Source organism: Marmota monax, unplaced genomic scaffold (assembly GCF_021218885.2).
Source record: "Marmota monax isolate L192 unplaced genomic scaffold, Marmota_monax_Labrador192_F-V1.1 WCK01_AAM20220418_F8-fsc00069, whole genome shotgun sequence".
NCBI lineage: Eukaryota > Metazoa > Chordata > Mammalia > Rodentia > Sciuridae > Marmota > Marmota monax.
The window spans coordinates 9351712-9366482 of NW_026695243.1; the positions used below are offsets into that span (position 1 = coordinate 9351712).

The 14771-nt window shown below is 39.9% G+C and overlaps 1 long non-coding RNA gene across 1 annotated transcript in view; it reads left to right on the forward strand.

Moving 5' to 3' along the window:
• The window catches only part of LOC131424046 (uncharacterized), a 103487-nt gene that overhangs the window by 67220 nt on the left and 21496 nt on the right, over positions 1-14771 (forward strand). Inside the window, exon 2 of the long non-coding RNA XR_009226446.1 lies at positions 13389-13553. This is a non-coding gene — a long non-coding RNA (uncharacterized LOC131424046). The remainder of the gene's footprint in view (positions 1-13388; positions 13554-14771) is intronic.

Here is a 14771-nt window from a genome sequence, read left to right on the forward strand (position 1 = left end):
GCAATTACTTTGAATTTCTCTGAGCCTCCTTTTCTTCATTGTAAAATGATAATACCAATACTTATCTCACAGCGTTATTGTGACAATTAAACAAGATGACACATGAAAGTGCCGGGCAGGGTGTGTGGCACATCCAGGGATGCTTATTCAGTGAATAGCAGCTGATCTATTGGTTCCCGTTGTTGGCTGCACAAACTTTTCTGCTGCTTTGTTTCTTCCACTCAGATGTGGCTCGGTGGACCGTGAAGAGACCTGGGCAGCAAGTCAACAGCGGTCAAGGAGCCCTGTGCCAGCTGGACACCAGGGACAGTATTTGCTTTTGGTTTTTCACGGATCTAGCAGGCTGGCTCCTGAGCGTGTGTTTGGTGCAGGGCAGGGGGCATGTTCCTATCATCGTGCTAATTTTGAGCTGCAGTGAGGGGATCCTTTGGATTCTTTCAAGCCAGAGGCAAGAACTTTGCTTTTCTAGGAAGAAATTCTATAAACGAGGAGAATCATCTAGAGTCTCTTTCCTCCACTCAGCACAGTTGATTTCTTCTAACTTTCTCAGGGTGAGCTCTTAGACTAGAAAAAAATAAGGAAATATGGACTATATATATTATTGGTGGCATCAATAACTGCTGTTTTTAGATATCTACTTTGTGCCAACTATTGTAGAAGGCCCATTTTATATGTTATTTCTAATCCTTGAATCCTACAAAATGAGTTTTAGGTTCCAGACCTTGTATATGAGGAAAATGAGGTGCAGAGCTATTAAAAAACTTTCCCAGGGGTTTCAAATAGTATCAAGCCCAAACTCCAGCTTGGGCTATGTCACAACCTCTAGATGTTTTCCCTGCTGCTTCTCATTGTATCTTCTTCAAACTCATGCTTCATCCTCTAGCCCAAGTGGTAGACCTAGAATTAGAAACCAGCCAGATATGTTAGATTCTAAGTCATTCTTTCTATTACACTAGGATTTTCTCAGCGCTGGTTAAAAGTAGTATGAACTTAATTTCTGGTGACACATTGGCAGATGACCTAGTAGTGTACCTCATAGACTTCTTTTCTAACTTCCTATTAAAATAACAAATAAAATGGTTCAAATGTTATCTGCTTAATAGCTCTTCACGAATATTTGTACCTCAAGAAAATACCTAAACACAAAGAAAAAGATAAATTCTTAAGTGGGCAGTTTTAGGTATGATTTAAATTTGCTATGGAGACTATTTTATTTGGCCCATCATCTAATAATTATTGGAGGACAAGTCTATTTAATTAAAAATATTCTCTTAACCTAAGTTAAGGTGGTCACGTTTGTTTTTGTTTTTGGTTAAGCAATTTACCTAAAAGGTACATCTCTGACAATTTTTTCCCTTTATACTTCTGAGTAACTTCAAGTTAGCCTGCTGTAAGCATAATAGACATCATGACTAAATTGTGCTATTTCTCAGAATTGTTATCACTGACCATCCCTTTCTAACAGCTTGTGTTAGTCAGTTTCCATTACTGTAACAAATAACAGAGATAATTGACTTATAAAGAGGAAAAGTTTATTCTGGCTCACAGTTTCAGAGGTTTCAGACGATGATCTGTTGGCCCTGTTGCTTTGGGGCCTGACATAAAGCAGCACATCATAGTGGTGAGTATATGGCAGAAAAAAAAAAGCTGCCCACTGAGGAGGTGGCTAGGGTCCTATGATTCCCCTGGAGGGCACATATCCTGTGACTTAAACCCCCCAACCAGACCTCACCTCTTAAAGTTTCTATCACTTTCTGGTGATGCCACAGTGGGGGCTGGTCCTTTAACACATGGGCCTTTGGGAGATATTCCAGATCCAAACTACAGCACAGGCTCCGCATAGGTTTAATTAGAAGAGGTTTTGCTAAATTCTGCTTGACACAAGAAAAGCTTCTGAAAATATGAATTTCCAAAAATTGTAGGAGCGGTAAAGTTAGCTTGAGAAAAAGAATTCGTGGAAATATACTTGCTTCACCTCACATTAAAGAGCAATAATGTTTGCCTGAGAGAGGGTGAGGAAAACTTGCTGTCCCCCATGGTCTGTTCCCTGCCTTGGAGGCCATATCATCTCTAAAGAAAAGGGGGCCAGTAAAACACCATGTCCCTGAGAATGCCCCCTTTTTGTTCCCCAAAACCTATCCCTGATAAGGGAACAATGAGAGCAAGCTGGAAAGTCCAGATACATATTATCTTTGCTCACTGGGAACTAGGGCAAGTGTTATCTGTAGAAAGCTACTTTTGTGTATAGGCACCAGGACAGTTGCTCTTTGGGATGCTGGTCACACAAGCAAACTAAGCAGCCTAATGCTGATGATGCCACTGCTTCTGTGGCTTAAGATATAGAACCTCTCTCTGAGTGGGGACTGGTGGAGCTGAGGGCACTGGGGAAAGGAAATATGTCACTTTCCCACAATCTACTCCACTGCTCTGGCATAACTGGGCTCTAGACCAGACAGAGGCCTCAGGACTCTTACCACAGTCCCACCAGGTGAGAGTAGAGCACTCCTTGCTAGCTTTGGACAGCATGTCTCCACCCATGCCACTCTCTCTGGTGGGGACTTCATGTTGCTGGCTCATCTTAAGCTTATGATATTCTCTGTACATGTTGCTGTGACATCAACCCCCATACTGATGATTTGCAAATAGGCACTGTGGAAAGGAAATATGACACTGGTCAAAGCACTACAAGAGGGAGGAAGTACTGCTCAGCCAAGCACCATGAGGGATGGAGGTACTGTCAGCCTGCCACCACTGAATTCTTGGAGAAGTCACTGATCTTGTAAGCTTTACCGAATAAATCATATGTCTCCCAGGCTGTCTCCGGACATTTCTTTGGCTTTCCCACAATCTACTCCACTGCTCTGGCACAACTGGGCTCTAGACCAGACAGAGGCCTCAGGGATGTGTTAACAAAAGTAATTCTAAATTTCTTTTGGAAAAATTACCAGATGAGACTATTTGGTGACATTTTTGTTTGGGAGGCAGGTAATAGTACCAAGAGGAGTACTTTTACTATTTGATATTAGAAAATAACAGAAAGTTAAAGTAATTTAAAGTATGTTATTTAAAAAAGATTTGCCAAATACATTTGGAACAGAATAGATAATCTTGAAATGAAAAAATGAATATATATATGAACTAAATTCATGACAAAGCTCAAATATCTAAAGAAAGGAAAAAAGAATTATTCAATAAATATATTAGCTGTGTGGGAAAAATCAAATTATATCTTTACCTCACTATTTCCTAAATTAATACTATATTACTTAACTAACCATTGTTAAAAATTATATATATACATACATATATATATGTATATATATATATATATATATATATATATATATATATATATACACATATATGTGTGTGTGTGTGTAATTTTTTTTTTTTGGTGGCACCGGGGATTGAACTCAGGGCCTCAGTACTCTATCACTGAGCTACACCCTCAGCCCCAGTTGTTAAAAGTGAATGGCAAAATTTTTTAGAAATGAGTTTACGAGTTTACAAGATGAAAAACAATGGATTAGGTTGCAAAGAAAATATTGATAGATTTGTCTGTGGTAAAAAAGGAAAAAAAATCTAACTAATTTAAGATATAGAACAAGATTCAATGAGATTAATATACATTCAAATTCTCTGCACACTGCAAAGTGAAAGGTGAAATAATTTTAAAAATATTTAGAGCCTTATAAAGGTGGATAAAGCATTTTCAGTTGGTGGTCCCAATCCAAATTTTACCTTTATCCCAGTTTTCACTTGAGCATGCTAGAATTTAGTTCATTAGAGCTGTTTTATTTTTACATAATTGGTGATTTATTCCTCACCATACTTCTACAACAAAGGTATTTATCACTCTATTGAAAATGAGGTAGCATCCAGTTGATGCTTGTTAATTCATTCTTTTAAATATTTCCTACCACGGGGGCAATGGCATAGGTACTTAGGACTTTGTGGTAAAACTAAACTCTCTGGGTTGTTGGAGAAGCTTTAAGGATAGAAAGAAGTCATACAGAAAGGAGACAGACTAGAGGTATAAAACTAGGGGAAGGGAGTGAGCCGAGTTGTATTTTTTTTAGAGAAAACAGCATGGGCTTTAGAACAGGTAGATGTGGGTTGAACCTTGACTCCTCACTCACTAATGGATATCTCCAGGCAAGTGACTTATTTATTCTGTTCAAAGAAATTAATAACAGTGGCTGCTGTCCTTGGGGTTTCCCAGGGATTAGATCACCAGAGAGAAGTGCAGATTCATTGCCCTGTCCCTTGCCTTCCTTGCTTTGTCTTTCTGCAGCCTCTTTCGCCCCAGCTCTCTAATTTATTCAACAACCTTCCATTGAAAGCTTACACTGTACTTGGCTCCTAGAAGGTGCTGAGAATACAAATTAGAAAAAGACATAGATTCTGTCGTTGGGTTGCTTAAAGTGTCTAGTGTCATGAACACTTAAGCAGAGGAGCCTCAGACAAGGCAGTAAGGGATTGTGGAAGCTTCAAGAAAGTGGCCTGGAGAAGCCAGAAAAAACAATTGAGAAAAAGTTATCAAAACAATGCTTTGAGCAGGAACCCGCCCCCCCCCGCCCCCGCCCCCTCCCCCGCCTCTTTTCTTCTTCCTCCTCTGAGAGCCCTGAAACTCACATAGTTAGTTCCATGTTCTTGATGAAATTCCTATGCTCATCAAACCAACTTGTCCTAGGAGGACACATGTCAGCTTTATCCATGGATGAAAGGGGAACAGAGTCCAGACTCACACAAATGAAAGTCTAGATGACTTTTCTTATTACAGTGATAATAAGAGACTATGACATTCCTGACCAAAGATAATCAATATAAATGATAGGAGCCAAGTACAGATGATAGTAGCCACAAAAAGCATCAAGAAAAAGATACTCGCTCTACAGGGATGTGGAGCAAGTGAGGTAAGCAGAAAACATGGGGCTGGTGGCTGTGGGGGATGACACCTGTTGGGAAACCTGAGCTGCACAATGACAGTTTCCTATTAATCCTACAGAATAGATGAGGAGTCTCCATCTTGCAGTGTGAATAGTTGTTTGTGAAACTCAGGTTCTTGGGTCATTGTTTCTCTATTGCTGTGGTTTGTAGGACTGTGTTTTTGCAGGGCAACAATTTTTCTGTTGAGGTGCTTTGTCCATTGGTTAGCTTCAAGTTAGCAAATCTTTATCCTGAACACCAGTAGGTCTCACTATAATTCTTACCCATTGGTTTGTATGCTGAATCTGTCTTCAGCTGCCATATCACTTCTGGGTGCTTCCTATGCATCATTTCAACTCCTACCTCCAGATACTTACCTCATTAGATAGGTAGTTATTATTTCTCCCATCTTGGAGGAGGAAACTTAGATTCAGGGGTCACGGAACCAGTGAGTGGCTCTGCCAGAATTTTAGCTTCTCCCTGACTCAAAGCCTATACTTTTACTCCTAAATCATGGTATTTTTTTTTTAAAAAAAACACATTTAAATATTGTGGTAAAATATTACCTGACATAAAATTTACCATCTTAGCCATTATTAAGTCTATATAGCTCAAGGGTATTAAGTACATTCTTTTGTGCAACCATCAGCTGTCTATTTTTTAAGCATTTAAGACAGCAGGGGTATTCAAGTCTTTTGAAAATGGGCCACAAGATCATAATCTGCATGCATGTGGGCCAGTAAATTTCTAACTGGTAACAATAGCTTGGTGAACAATTATTTTGGTTGTGACTCAAACGAACATCTGACGGTTGGAGATTTATTTATATCGATTATCTTTTGTCAGGAATGTCATAGTCTCCCAACTTCAGGAAATTAAACAAGAATGTCTCACTGTTATGTGATTAATTACATTTGGCTTTAATTATACTTGCTAATTGATCCCAGTCTACAATCTGGATGCAGCAGGCATACTCTGTAAGTGGCAGGCAGGTAAATAAACCATGTGGGCCACCTAACTAGATAGAGTAGAGGTTGGTAAAAACCTCAGGTGGACCACCTGGGAGACAACAGACATGCTAGATTACTGGGAAGGATGGGTATCAGAATTTCATTAAGTTTTTTCTTCACCAGGTTGAATGTATTTCTTTTGCTTTATACAACACAGGTTCCAAGGCCCTTTATTGAGTGCACTGCTCTCCATTATTGACTAACATTTCTTTCCCAGTGTGACATATGGAATGGGATCCAGTACTCTTACCACAGTCCAACCAGGTGAGGGTAGAGCACACCTTGCTAGCTTTGGACAGCATGCCTCCACCCATGCCACTCTCTCTGGTGGTGACTTCATGTTGCTGGCTCATCTTGAGCTTGTGATAGTCTCTGTATATGTTGTGACATCAACCCCCATATTGATGTATTTGCAAATTGGCTTTTTGGACTCAAGGATTAGACTCTATATTTATTAAGGACGGAAAATATGTACAATACTCATGCCCTTGGAACTTGCTTATGTCCATGAACTTTCCTCCTTTGAACCTAGATCTGACCTCAGAATCCTTCCTACTACGATGCTTCAGTTATTGATTACCAATCACCTCCCAGAGTTGGTTCATGAATACTTCTCATTGATTTGTATATCCTTACTTTACATTGATTTGTATTATATTTTATTTTATATTTACTCCATCATGGCAAAGGATAAATAGAGGTACATTAAGGACTAGAAGATTATGGTGATGGCCAAAAGTATTAAAATTTGATAGAATTAATATCACAAAATTTTGGAGAACTAGTGATTCAGCTTCTTTTCATTCCCTGTTACTCCTCTCTACTATATGAAACTGGCTTTAGGTTCAGGAGAGGCAGGTGAGAAGGGAAGTAGAAGCATTGCTGTTTTCTCTCCTTTTATTCCAAAAGTCTTATGTGACAACATGTAAGCCTTCATTTACCTCTTCTCTAAGTAACAAAGGCTAGGGAATGGATGGGATGACATCAGTTTATCTTGGTTAGGAGATGCTAGGTTCGGTTGAAGTTTGAAGTTTTGCAAAGTAGTCCTGATACTTAGTCTTCCAGGTAGCAGAGGAGCCTGCAGTATCTGCAGCCACATGCTATTTCTTCACCTTTGCAAAGGGCTCTATGGCTCAGCAGGTTTTGCAATCAAGACATCATTGACTTGATGAATATATAAGAAACATATTAGAGATAGTAAAGCTTGGCATAAACAATCTTCTTTTAATATGCCAATCCTTCATGTATTTCAAACACCTCATCCTGCAGTTAGGAGGAGTTTCCTTACGTGCCCTTGACTTGGTGGAGCGTGAGTGCAGAGTAGGAGAGACTAGAAGCATCGCATCCAGTACTCCTAGGAGAGGGGAGAGAGGTCAGAAAGCCCTTCATCTTCCGGTTGAGACTGCATAACAAACATCAACAGTCCTCCTCTTTTCAGCCTCCGTTTCAAAAACGAAAATAAATACCTCATTTCTGATTTAGTCTAAGGATTGATGAGTGGAGAAACAAGGCTTAAGCTGAAAAGATGGGGGAGTTTTGATTGGAGAACAATATTGTGACTGGAAAAGTCCCCATGGACAATCTGCAAGTCAATCCTTGGTTTATGCAAAGCACCACCTGTGCTCTGTGCTGATGGTGCAGATGTAATAATTAGCCACACCGAAATGCCAGCTGCATGCCTGGGGTTTAGGGAAAGCTTACTCCTTCCCCCAGAGTTGGGGTGCAGGGATTCCAACTTAAAGAAAAACAAACATATGAGAGACAAGTATGGAGAGACTGAAAAATCTGTGAATTCTTGGTTTGTAAAAATGCCTTTTGTTTCTGAAGCAACATTGGTGAGAAAAATAAATTTTTTCTCAATACAGGAACTTTTCTTTTTATATTTGTATTTTATATTGGAATGACCAATGGCAATGTTAAAAAAAAAGCACAAATGAATTTTGTAATTAGAGAAAATCAGAGCTAGGAGCTAGTTTTGTTACTTGTGGGGGATTTTGGTTAAGTCACTTCACCTTTAGAAGTGACTAAAGGGACAGTCATAGCCACCAATCAGGGTTGTTGTGCAGATTACAGATAGGGGTTATGAAACATCAGGCCCAGAATGAATTGTGTTGATGTTGATTTTTTTTTAAAATGCTTTACTCTGTATCACAATGGGTGGATCTGCAAGCTTTGTACATAACACTAAATCCAGGAAGATATTTGTTTCTTTATATGGTTGAAAAACTAGGTCAAATTTTAAAGTGGGATTAGGAGATCATGTCCTAGATAAATCCTTTCTGATCTATATTGATTTTCCCAGAGAATTAGATCATTCAAACATTTGCAGATTCGTTGTAGGCTGCATTAAAGTACCAGATGTTATTGTGACAGACTACTGCCCAGAGGAAAGCTTGATGGACATTCTGCTCAATGATGACATTCCTCTCATTGGGGGTTTCCAGTAAGAGCCAGGCATTTAAGTGGTAGGAAACATAACCAGAGAAATCCTACAATCAAGCTTGTCTTCCATCAATTTTCCCAAGGATTGGTTGCCAATGTGAATTATTATTATTTTGGAAGGCATTAGGTTGGAAGTGAATGCAATATCTTGTATTATATTTTGGGTTATTAAACTTAGACAGGGAGAGGTAGGCAGAACAGGAGTTTGAATGGGACCCACCTTCTGGTACCCAGGTAATACCTGACTGAAGATGCTGGCAGAGTATCCTGTTTGGTGGTATAGTTACAGGTAACAGCAAGTAGTTCTGCAAGCTATAGGAACTGGCTAGGTCTAATTAATTTATTTAACAAATACTATGCTGTACACTAAAAGTTGGAAAATAAATATTTCCTACCTTAATAAATGTCTTTGTCTTTTGGGAAGACAAATAATCAAAGTCATAGAACAGTAATGAGGTCCTAGAAATGTTTCAGGTATATGGGAATAGCATCTAGCTTAAATTGTGAGGGCAGAATGATTCATGAAAGTTTTCACAGAGGAGGTGAGCTGAGGAAGAGTAGAAAAGAAGAAGGGAGAAGAAGAGAGGTCATTTGAAGCATAGGGAACAAGATATGTTAAATGTAGGAGAGGATGCACCAACGTGAGATTGTAAGTTCATTAGTATGGCAAGAGTTTAGAGATGGGAGCAGATATAGGAGGGAAGAGCAGCAAGAAATGAGACCAGAGAGTTAGACAAAGCCAGATCACAAATGGCACTTGGAACAATCAGTGAAGTATTTAAGATATCATGGTGTTGTGATCAGATTTTTCTAGAAAGATCATTTTGCCTCATGGAAAATCAATTGAGGTGAGAAAGACAGTTGATAGGGAGATGAGTTATCAATGAGTTGCAGTCTTTCTGGCCAACAATGATGATGGCCAGTAAGGCAGTGGCCTGGGAGATTAAGAGGAAGATGTGTTGGAGAGATTCAAAGGAGGCAAAGTTAAGAGAACCAAGGATGCTGGGTGCTGAGGAGGGAGGACTAAAGTCTGGGTTCTGGATTCCAGTTTGGGCAACCGGGGAGAGAATGATGACATTTGATGGGATAGAGTGGGGGATTTTACAATGTGCTCTGTGGAATAGCCACTGGCTGAATTGGATACAACCAGGACTTGTTGAAATAAAAGTATTCTGTGGAGGAAAGTGTTTGGGAAGTACAATAGTAACTAATTTTTAGGTCTTGAGTAGTATAATTCTTTGAAAATCTTCAAGAGAGTGTTTCCAAGCCTATTTGAATCATTTGAATTCATGACCCACCTTGAGAGACAGGTGTTCTGTAGAACATGGTCTGAAAAATGTTGACCAGAGAACTCAGAGAGAGGAGCAGATTGGGGGGGCAAGATGATGAGATCATTTGAATTTGAGGTTTTTTTCCAGACGTTTAGTTGGAAACAAATAATTTTAGAGCTGTTTGGTATTTTAATCTGAAACTCAAGACTGGGCTGGAGTTGAAGATTTAGGAGGAGTCACCAATTGAGATGACTTTTGGAGGAGATTTAGAAAGAGTCAACAATATAGATCACTTTTGAGAGAATGAGGGGAAGATAGGAGGAATGTGTTCAAGCTCTAGGGAGTGTTCACATTTGAGGCTTGTGTGTGGGGAAGGAGTGGGGCACAGAGGGAAGAGAGCTCATTTAAAGACTGTAAAGGACTGGTTGGGGGCACGGGCAAGAAGCCCAAAAAAGACCACTTGAAGATGAATGATTGTGTCAGTAGCTTTTCCTTGCTGTGACCAAAATACCTGACAAGAGCAACTCAGAGGAGAAAAAGTTTATTTTGGCTCACAGTTTCAGAGGTTCAGTCCATGGCCAGATGACTCCATTACTCTGGGCCTGAGATGTAGAAGAACCTCAGGAGGAAAGGCAAGATGAAGGAGAGCTCTTCTGTTCATGGCAACCAGAAAGCAGAGAGAGAAGGGGAAGGGGGCAGCTGGGAAGATGAACCCTTTCAGGGCATGTCACCTCCTTCAGCCGCGCTCCAGCTGCCTACAGTTACTACCCAGTTAAGTCCATTCCAACTAGGACGGACTGATGAGGTAATGACTCTCATGATCCAGTCGTTTCATCTCCAAATATTCCTGCATTGACATAAGAGCTTTTGGAGGACACCTCATGTCCAAACCATAACAATGACCCAACACCGTCAGGGGCCACCAAGGTCAAGAAATTAAAGGACTAACAAGTATGTATTTGGTTTAGCAATAGGGAAGTTGTTAGAGGCTTGATACATTTTAGTGGAGTAAGGCAGGCAGATTTTGGATTACACTGGGAAGTGGAAACAGGAAGTGACAAGACTTTTAAGGGTTTTGGTTGTGATGGTTAGGGCCGAGAGGAGATTATTTTAAGATGGGAGACATTTAGATGTATAAAAGAAAGAGGTAATAGGAAGGAAGAAGGAGAGATTGAAGGTACAGATCACAGGTAGGAAGGGTTAGGGATTTCTCTTAGCACAGGGTGCTAACCGCTGCCTGAGATCTGAGTCAGGCCAGCAGGCATCAATGAGCACCCATCAGCAGTAGTAGACCTGGGCACAGGTCAGTACACCAGTCCCTTATAGGGTTGAGAACTTTTAAGAGAACCAGGGGTTCAGACTGGGTTCTCAGTTGTGATCAGTTATAGGGCCTCCATTATATGAACTCAGGTACAGTGTGTGTGTGTGTGTGTGTGTGTGTGTGTAGGGCAAGGCAGGATGTCGAGCAAGAATTTTCGTGGGTACAAAATTGAGGATGGCCTAGAAGCTGAGACAATCCTCTCTGAGTCCTATACTGTTAGACTGGAGGTCTTGAAATTCCTTCTGCCTTGGAGCTTAGAGTATATGTCATTCAAGAATCCTTTTTCAGACATAGTCAGTTCTCACATTGACTGTCTTTTTTGGGACCATTCCTATGTGCCAGCCTAGGGGGTTAGGGGGAGTGTCAACAAATGAGTGTAACTTGCTTACTTTTTCTTCAGCAACCGTTTATTTTATTTATAAATAAAAATGGAACATAGCTATGCTCACTTGTTTACTTATTTTCCGTGGCTGTTTTTGTGCTACAACAGCACACTGGAGTCACTGCTACAGAGTCTGTATGTCCCACAAAACCGAACATATTTAATATCTGGCATTTAAAGAAAAAGTTCATGGACCTCTGCTCTATGGTGCGTGCTATACGTGACTGCCATATATGGTCACTTGGGGTGCGCAGTGCATTGAATGGTGTTCCCTTGGGTTGAGCAGTGGTGTTCTCGCATTGGACATGCACAGTGGGCAGACCAAACTTATTTACAGGCAAAATATGCTGCTTGGGATTTCATTTAACATACTCAAACTAAAGAAAACACAGCAACTGGTTGAGTGATATAGATGAACCTGGTGATGGGTCCATGGGGTTTACTAAATAATCTCTTTGATTTTATATATGTTTGAAATATTTTATAATTAAGAAGGTAAATAAAAAAGAGACATGAACTATGATAGATAAAGACTAAGTCCAAGGTGAGATTGAGGGGGAGTAACCTTGAGGTTGGGAGGTGACAGAACCAGGGGAAGAAGAAAGTCTCACAGATGGCAGAGGACCCAGAGGAACAGGGTGTTTCTGAATCGAAGGACCCTTCTGGTTCATTTTGCTGTATGTGTGAAGACTTAACTAGTATGTTTCTTTGTCTCCCGACCACTGTGTTCCTCAAAGTCTTGTCTAATGTCTACCCAGGGTTAATGACAGGGAGAGAAGCTGTGGGAGACCAGTGATAATTCCTAGTGATTTGGGGGTGGCCCTGAGGTATAATGTTCACCTGTGCCTCAGAACTTGAATGCTTTGTCTTCTTTGTTTAGATTTCCCCTGTCATTCTGATTATTGAGAACCTACAATCTGGCTAAGGGGCAGACCAGGATTGCCACCATAATCTTCTTCAAATACAATCATGCAGATGATTGGGAGCTTGTGAATTAGTGCTTAGATTCGAACAATGCTCTTTGAATGAAAATGGTTTAGTTTTTTCACATTGTCTTCTCTTTTCCCTCACATGTTACCTTTATATTCAAATTTAGTTAGGCACATAAATTTTTCCTTAAGTCAGTCTTGGATGGTTATTATTCTACTTTTTCTACTCGGTGAGTTCATAATCTCTGTTTTCCATGGAGTTCACATGGACTTAAATCACAATGACATTTAGGTCAGTTATGATGATGATGACATTGTGATGCTTTCCAGTTTTATGAGACTGTACATCCTCATTGAAAATGTATTTCTTTTCCTTAGTGATCCACTTTGGTTTGTAATCATAATAAGATTCCAATGAATATTGTGGTTCATACCAATAGTGCCTGAAACAGATTTATCTGTTCCCAGAACCTCCCTTCCTGCTGGATTATGAACCTGCTGCTCCAGGAGATGTGTATAGGTGGTCATTGGTGTTTTAATTCCCTTCCTCCTTCCTTTGTTCCTTTTCTCCTCCTCCTCCTTCTTGTGGTATTGGGAATTGAACCCAGGTCTACTTTGCCATTGAGCTATTCCCCAGCTCTTTATATTTTTAATTTTGAGTCAGGAACTCACTAAGTTGCTGAGACTGGCTTCGAACTTGCAATCCTCCTGCCTCAGTCTCCAAGCAACTGGGATTACACCACACCAGCCCTTCTCTTCTGGAATTGTACTTAATGAAAATGCTTATTATGAGCAAGACAGAGTTTTGGGCACTAGAAATTAAAAAAAAAATCAAATGACACCAAGTCTGCCTTTGTGGATATTTGGAATAGATGAGTAAGCCAGTTAAGACTAGGGGATAAATGCTAAGAGGAAGGCAAGTTCTGGGTGCTAGAGATGAGTGGCATTATCTAATGGAATGATGTACATGATTATGATGTCAATAGCTAAGAACTATTGAGCGCATGCTTGCTAAGCACTTTCCCAAGTGCTCTACATCATCACCTCATTTAATCCATACAGCAAGTGTGCAACGTGGATGCTGTTTTCTTCTCTACCTCACAGGAATCTGAGGGTTGCACAGTGATGAGTGGCAGAGTACAGATTCAAAACCCGGTTGAAGCCATCCTATCGAATGTGCTCTGGGTGTTCAAAGCAGAAAGAACATCTCTGGCAAGGACTCAAAGATGTAACAGTATGGTGTTGATCAACTTTTTATCTTCACACAAGGTGAGTTGGGCATGAGATCTGAAAGCTATTCTTTCCAATTCCAAGATTTAGGACAGTATCTCCAAGCACAAACTGTTAGTTATAATGTAACATTCCATTTCGATTTTGGAGATATAATCCCAGGTTATTAGACAAAACTAAAGAAAAGTAGCAGACCAGAAAAATTGGGATATGTATTTTTGTTACAAAAGTTTAATCTTCATTTTTGTCTGTTGTCCCAGAGAAAAATTAAATGTCAGAGTGAAATTGCAATCTTTTTGATGAGGGGTTCTAGCATGAGTAAACTTAGTGTGATTCTGTGGGTTTGAATATGGAAACCTTAGGTATGAAAACTTAGAAACATGGGCAATCTATGCCTATGGTAGGGAAAATATTAAGCAAACAATGTAGCATCAGTATAATCATTCATGTTAAACACTTAGCAGATGGGTTGAGATACATTACTTTCTTTTGTTCAAATATTTTAAAAATTCATAAAGGACAAAGGCCTTTATCAGAGGAGTTGTATAAGAATGGGAAGTGCTTCTCAGCTGCCCCACTGAGGACTGGTGGACGAGGGTGTCAATGGCAGGGCCACAAAGCACCGGGAGTGGGTGACTTCCCAGGTTGGTTGTTAAGAATCCTTCTTCTGATCAGATGTTAACTTTCACGGGACTGTCCCTCAGTGTAAAATGAGTTAGACTGTGATTTACTTTACATTCTTCTTTCTGTCTTTTCCATAAGCCTGAACTGAACAAATGAGCAAAATAAATATGTTTATAAAAGTGAAAAAGATGTTAGTGGATTTGGGACCATATCATGAGGTCCCGAGAAGATGACCAATATTCACTTCCTGGAAGGTACAGACAAGGTTCACATTGTCATTGTGAAATACATGGATAACCAAGAGAAAGTAAGAAAATGACTATAAATTATAATGAAAATAGCTTGATTACTGCTACATGATTTCATTCTTATAAAGAAAAAATACAGGCAAAACTGCCCTCAGTTGTTGGAAGTCAGAGTGGTCCCCCTGTGTGTGGTAGGGGTGAGACACCAGAGAGGGATTGGGAGAGAGGCTGATGACAGCTCTGGAGCTGGAAATGTTTGGTTTCTGATATGGGAGTTGGTGTCCCAGGTGTGCTCAGTCCATAAAAACCTACCAGGCTGTACCCTTATGATTTTGTACTTTTAAATATATATTCAAATAAAAATAGTATAATTAATACATTAGTATAG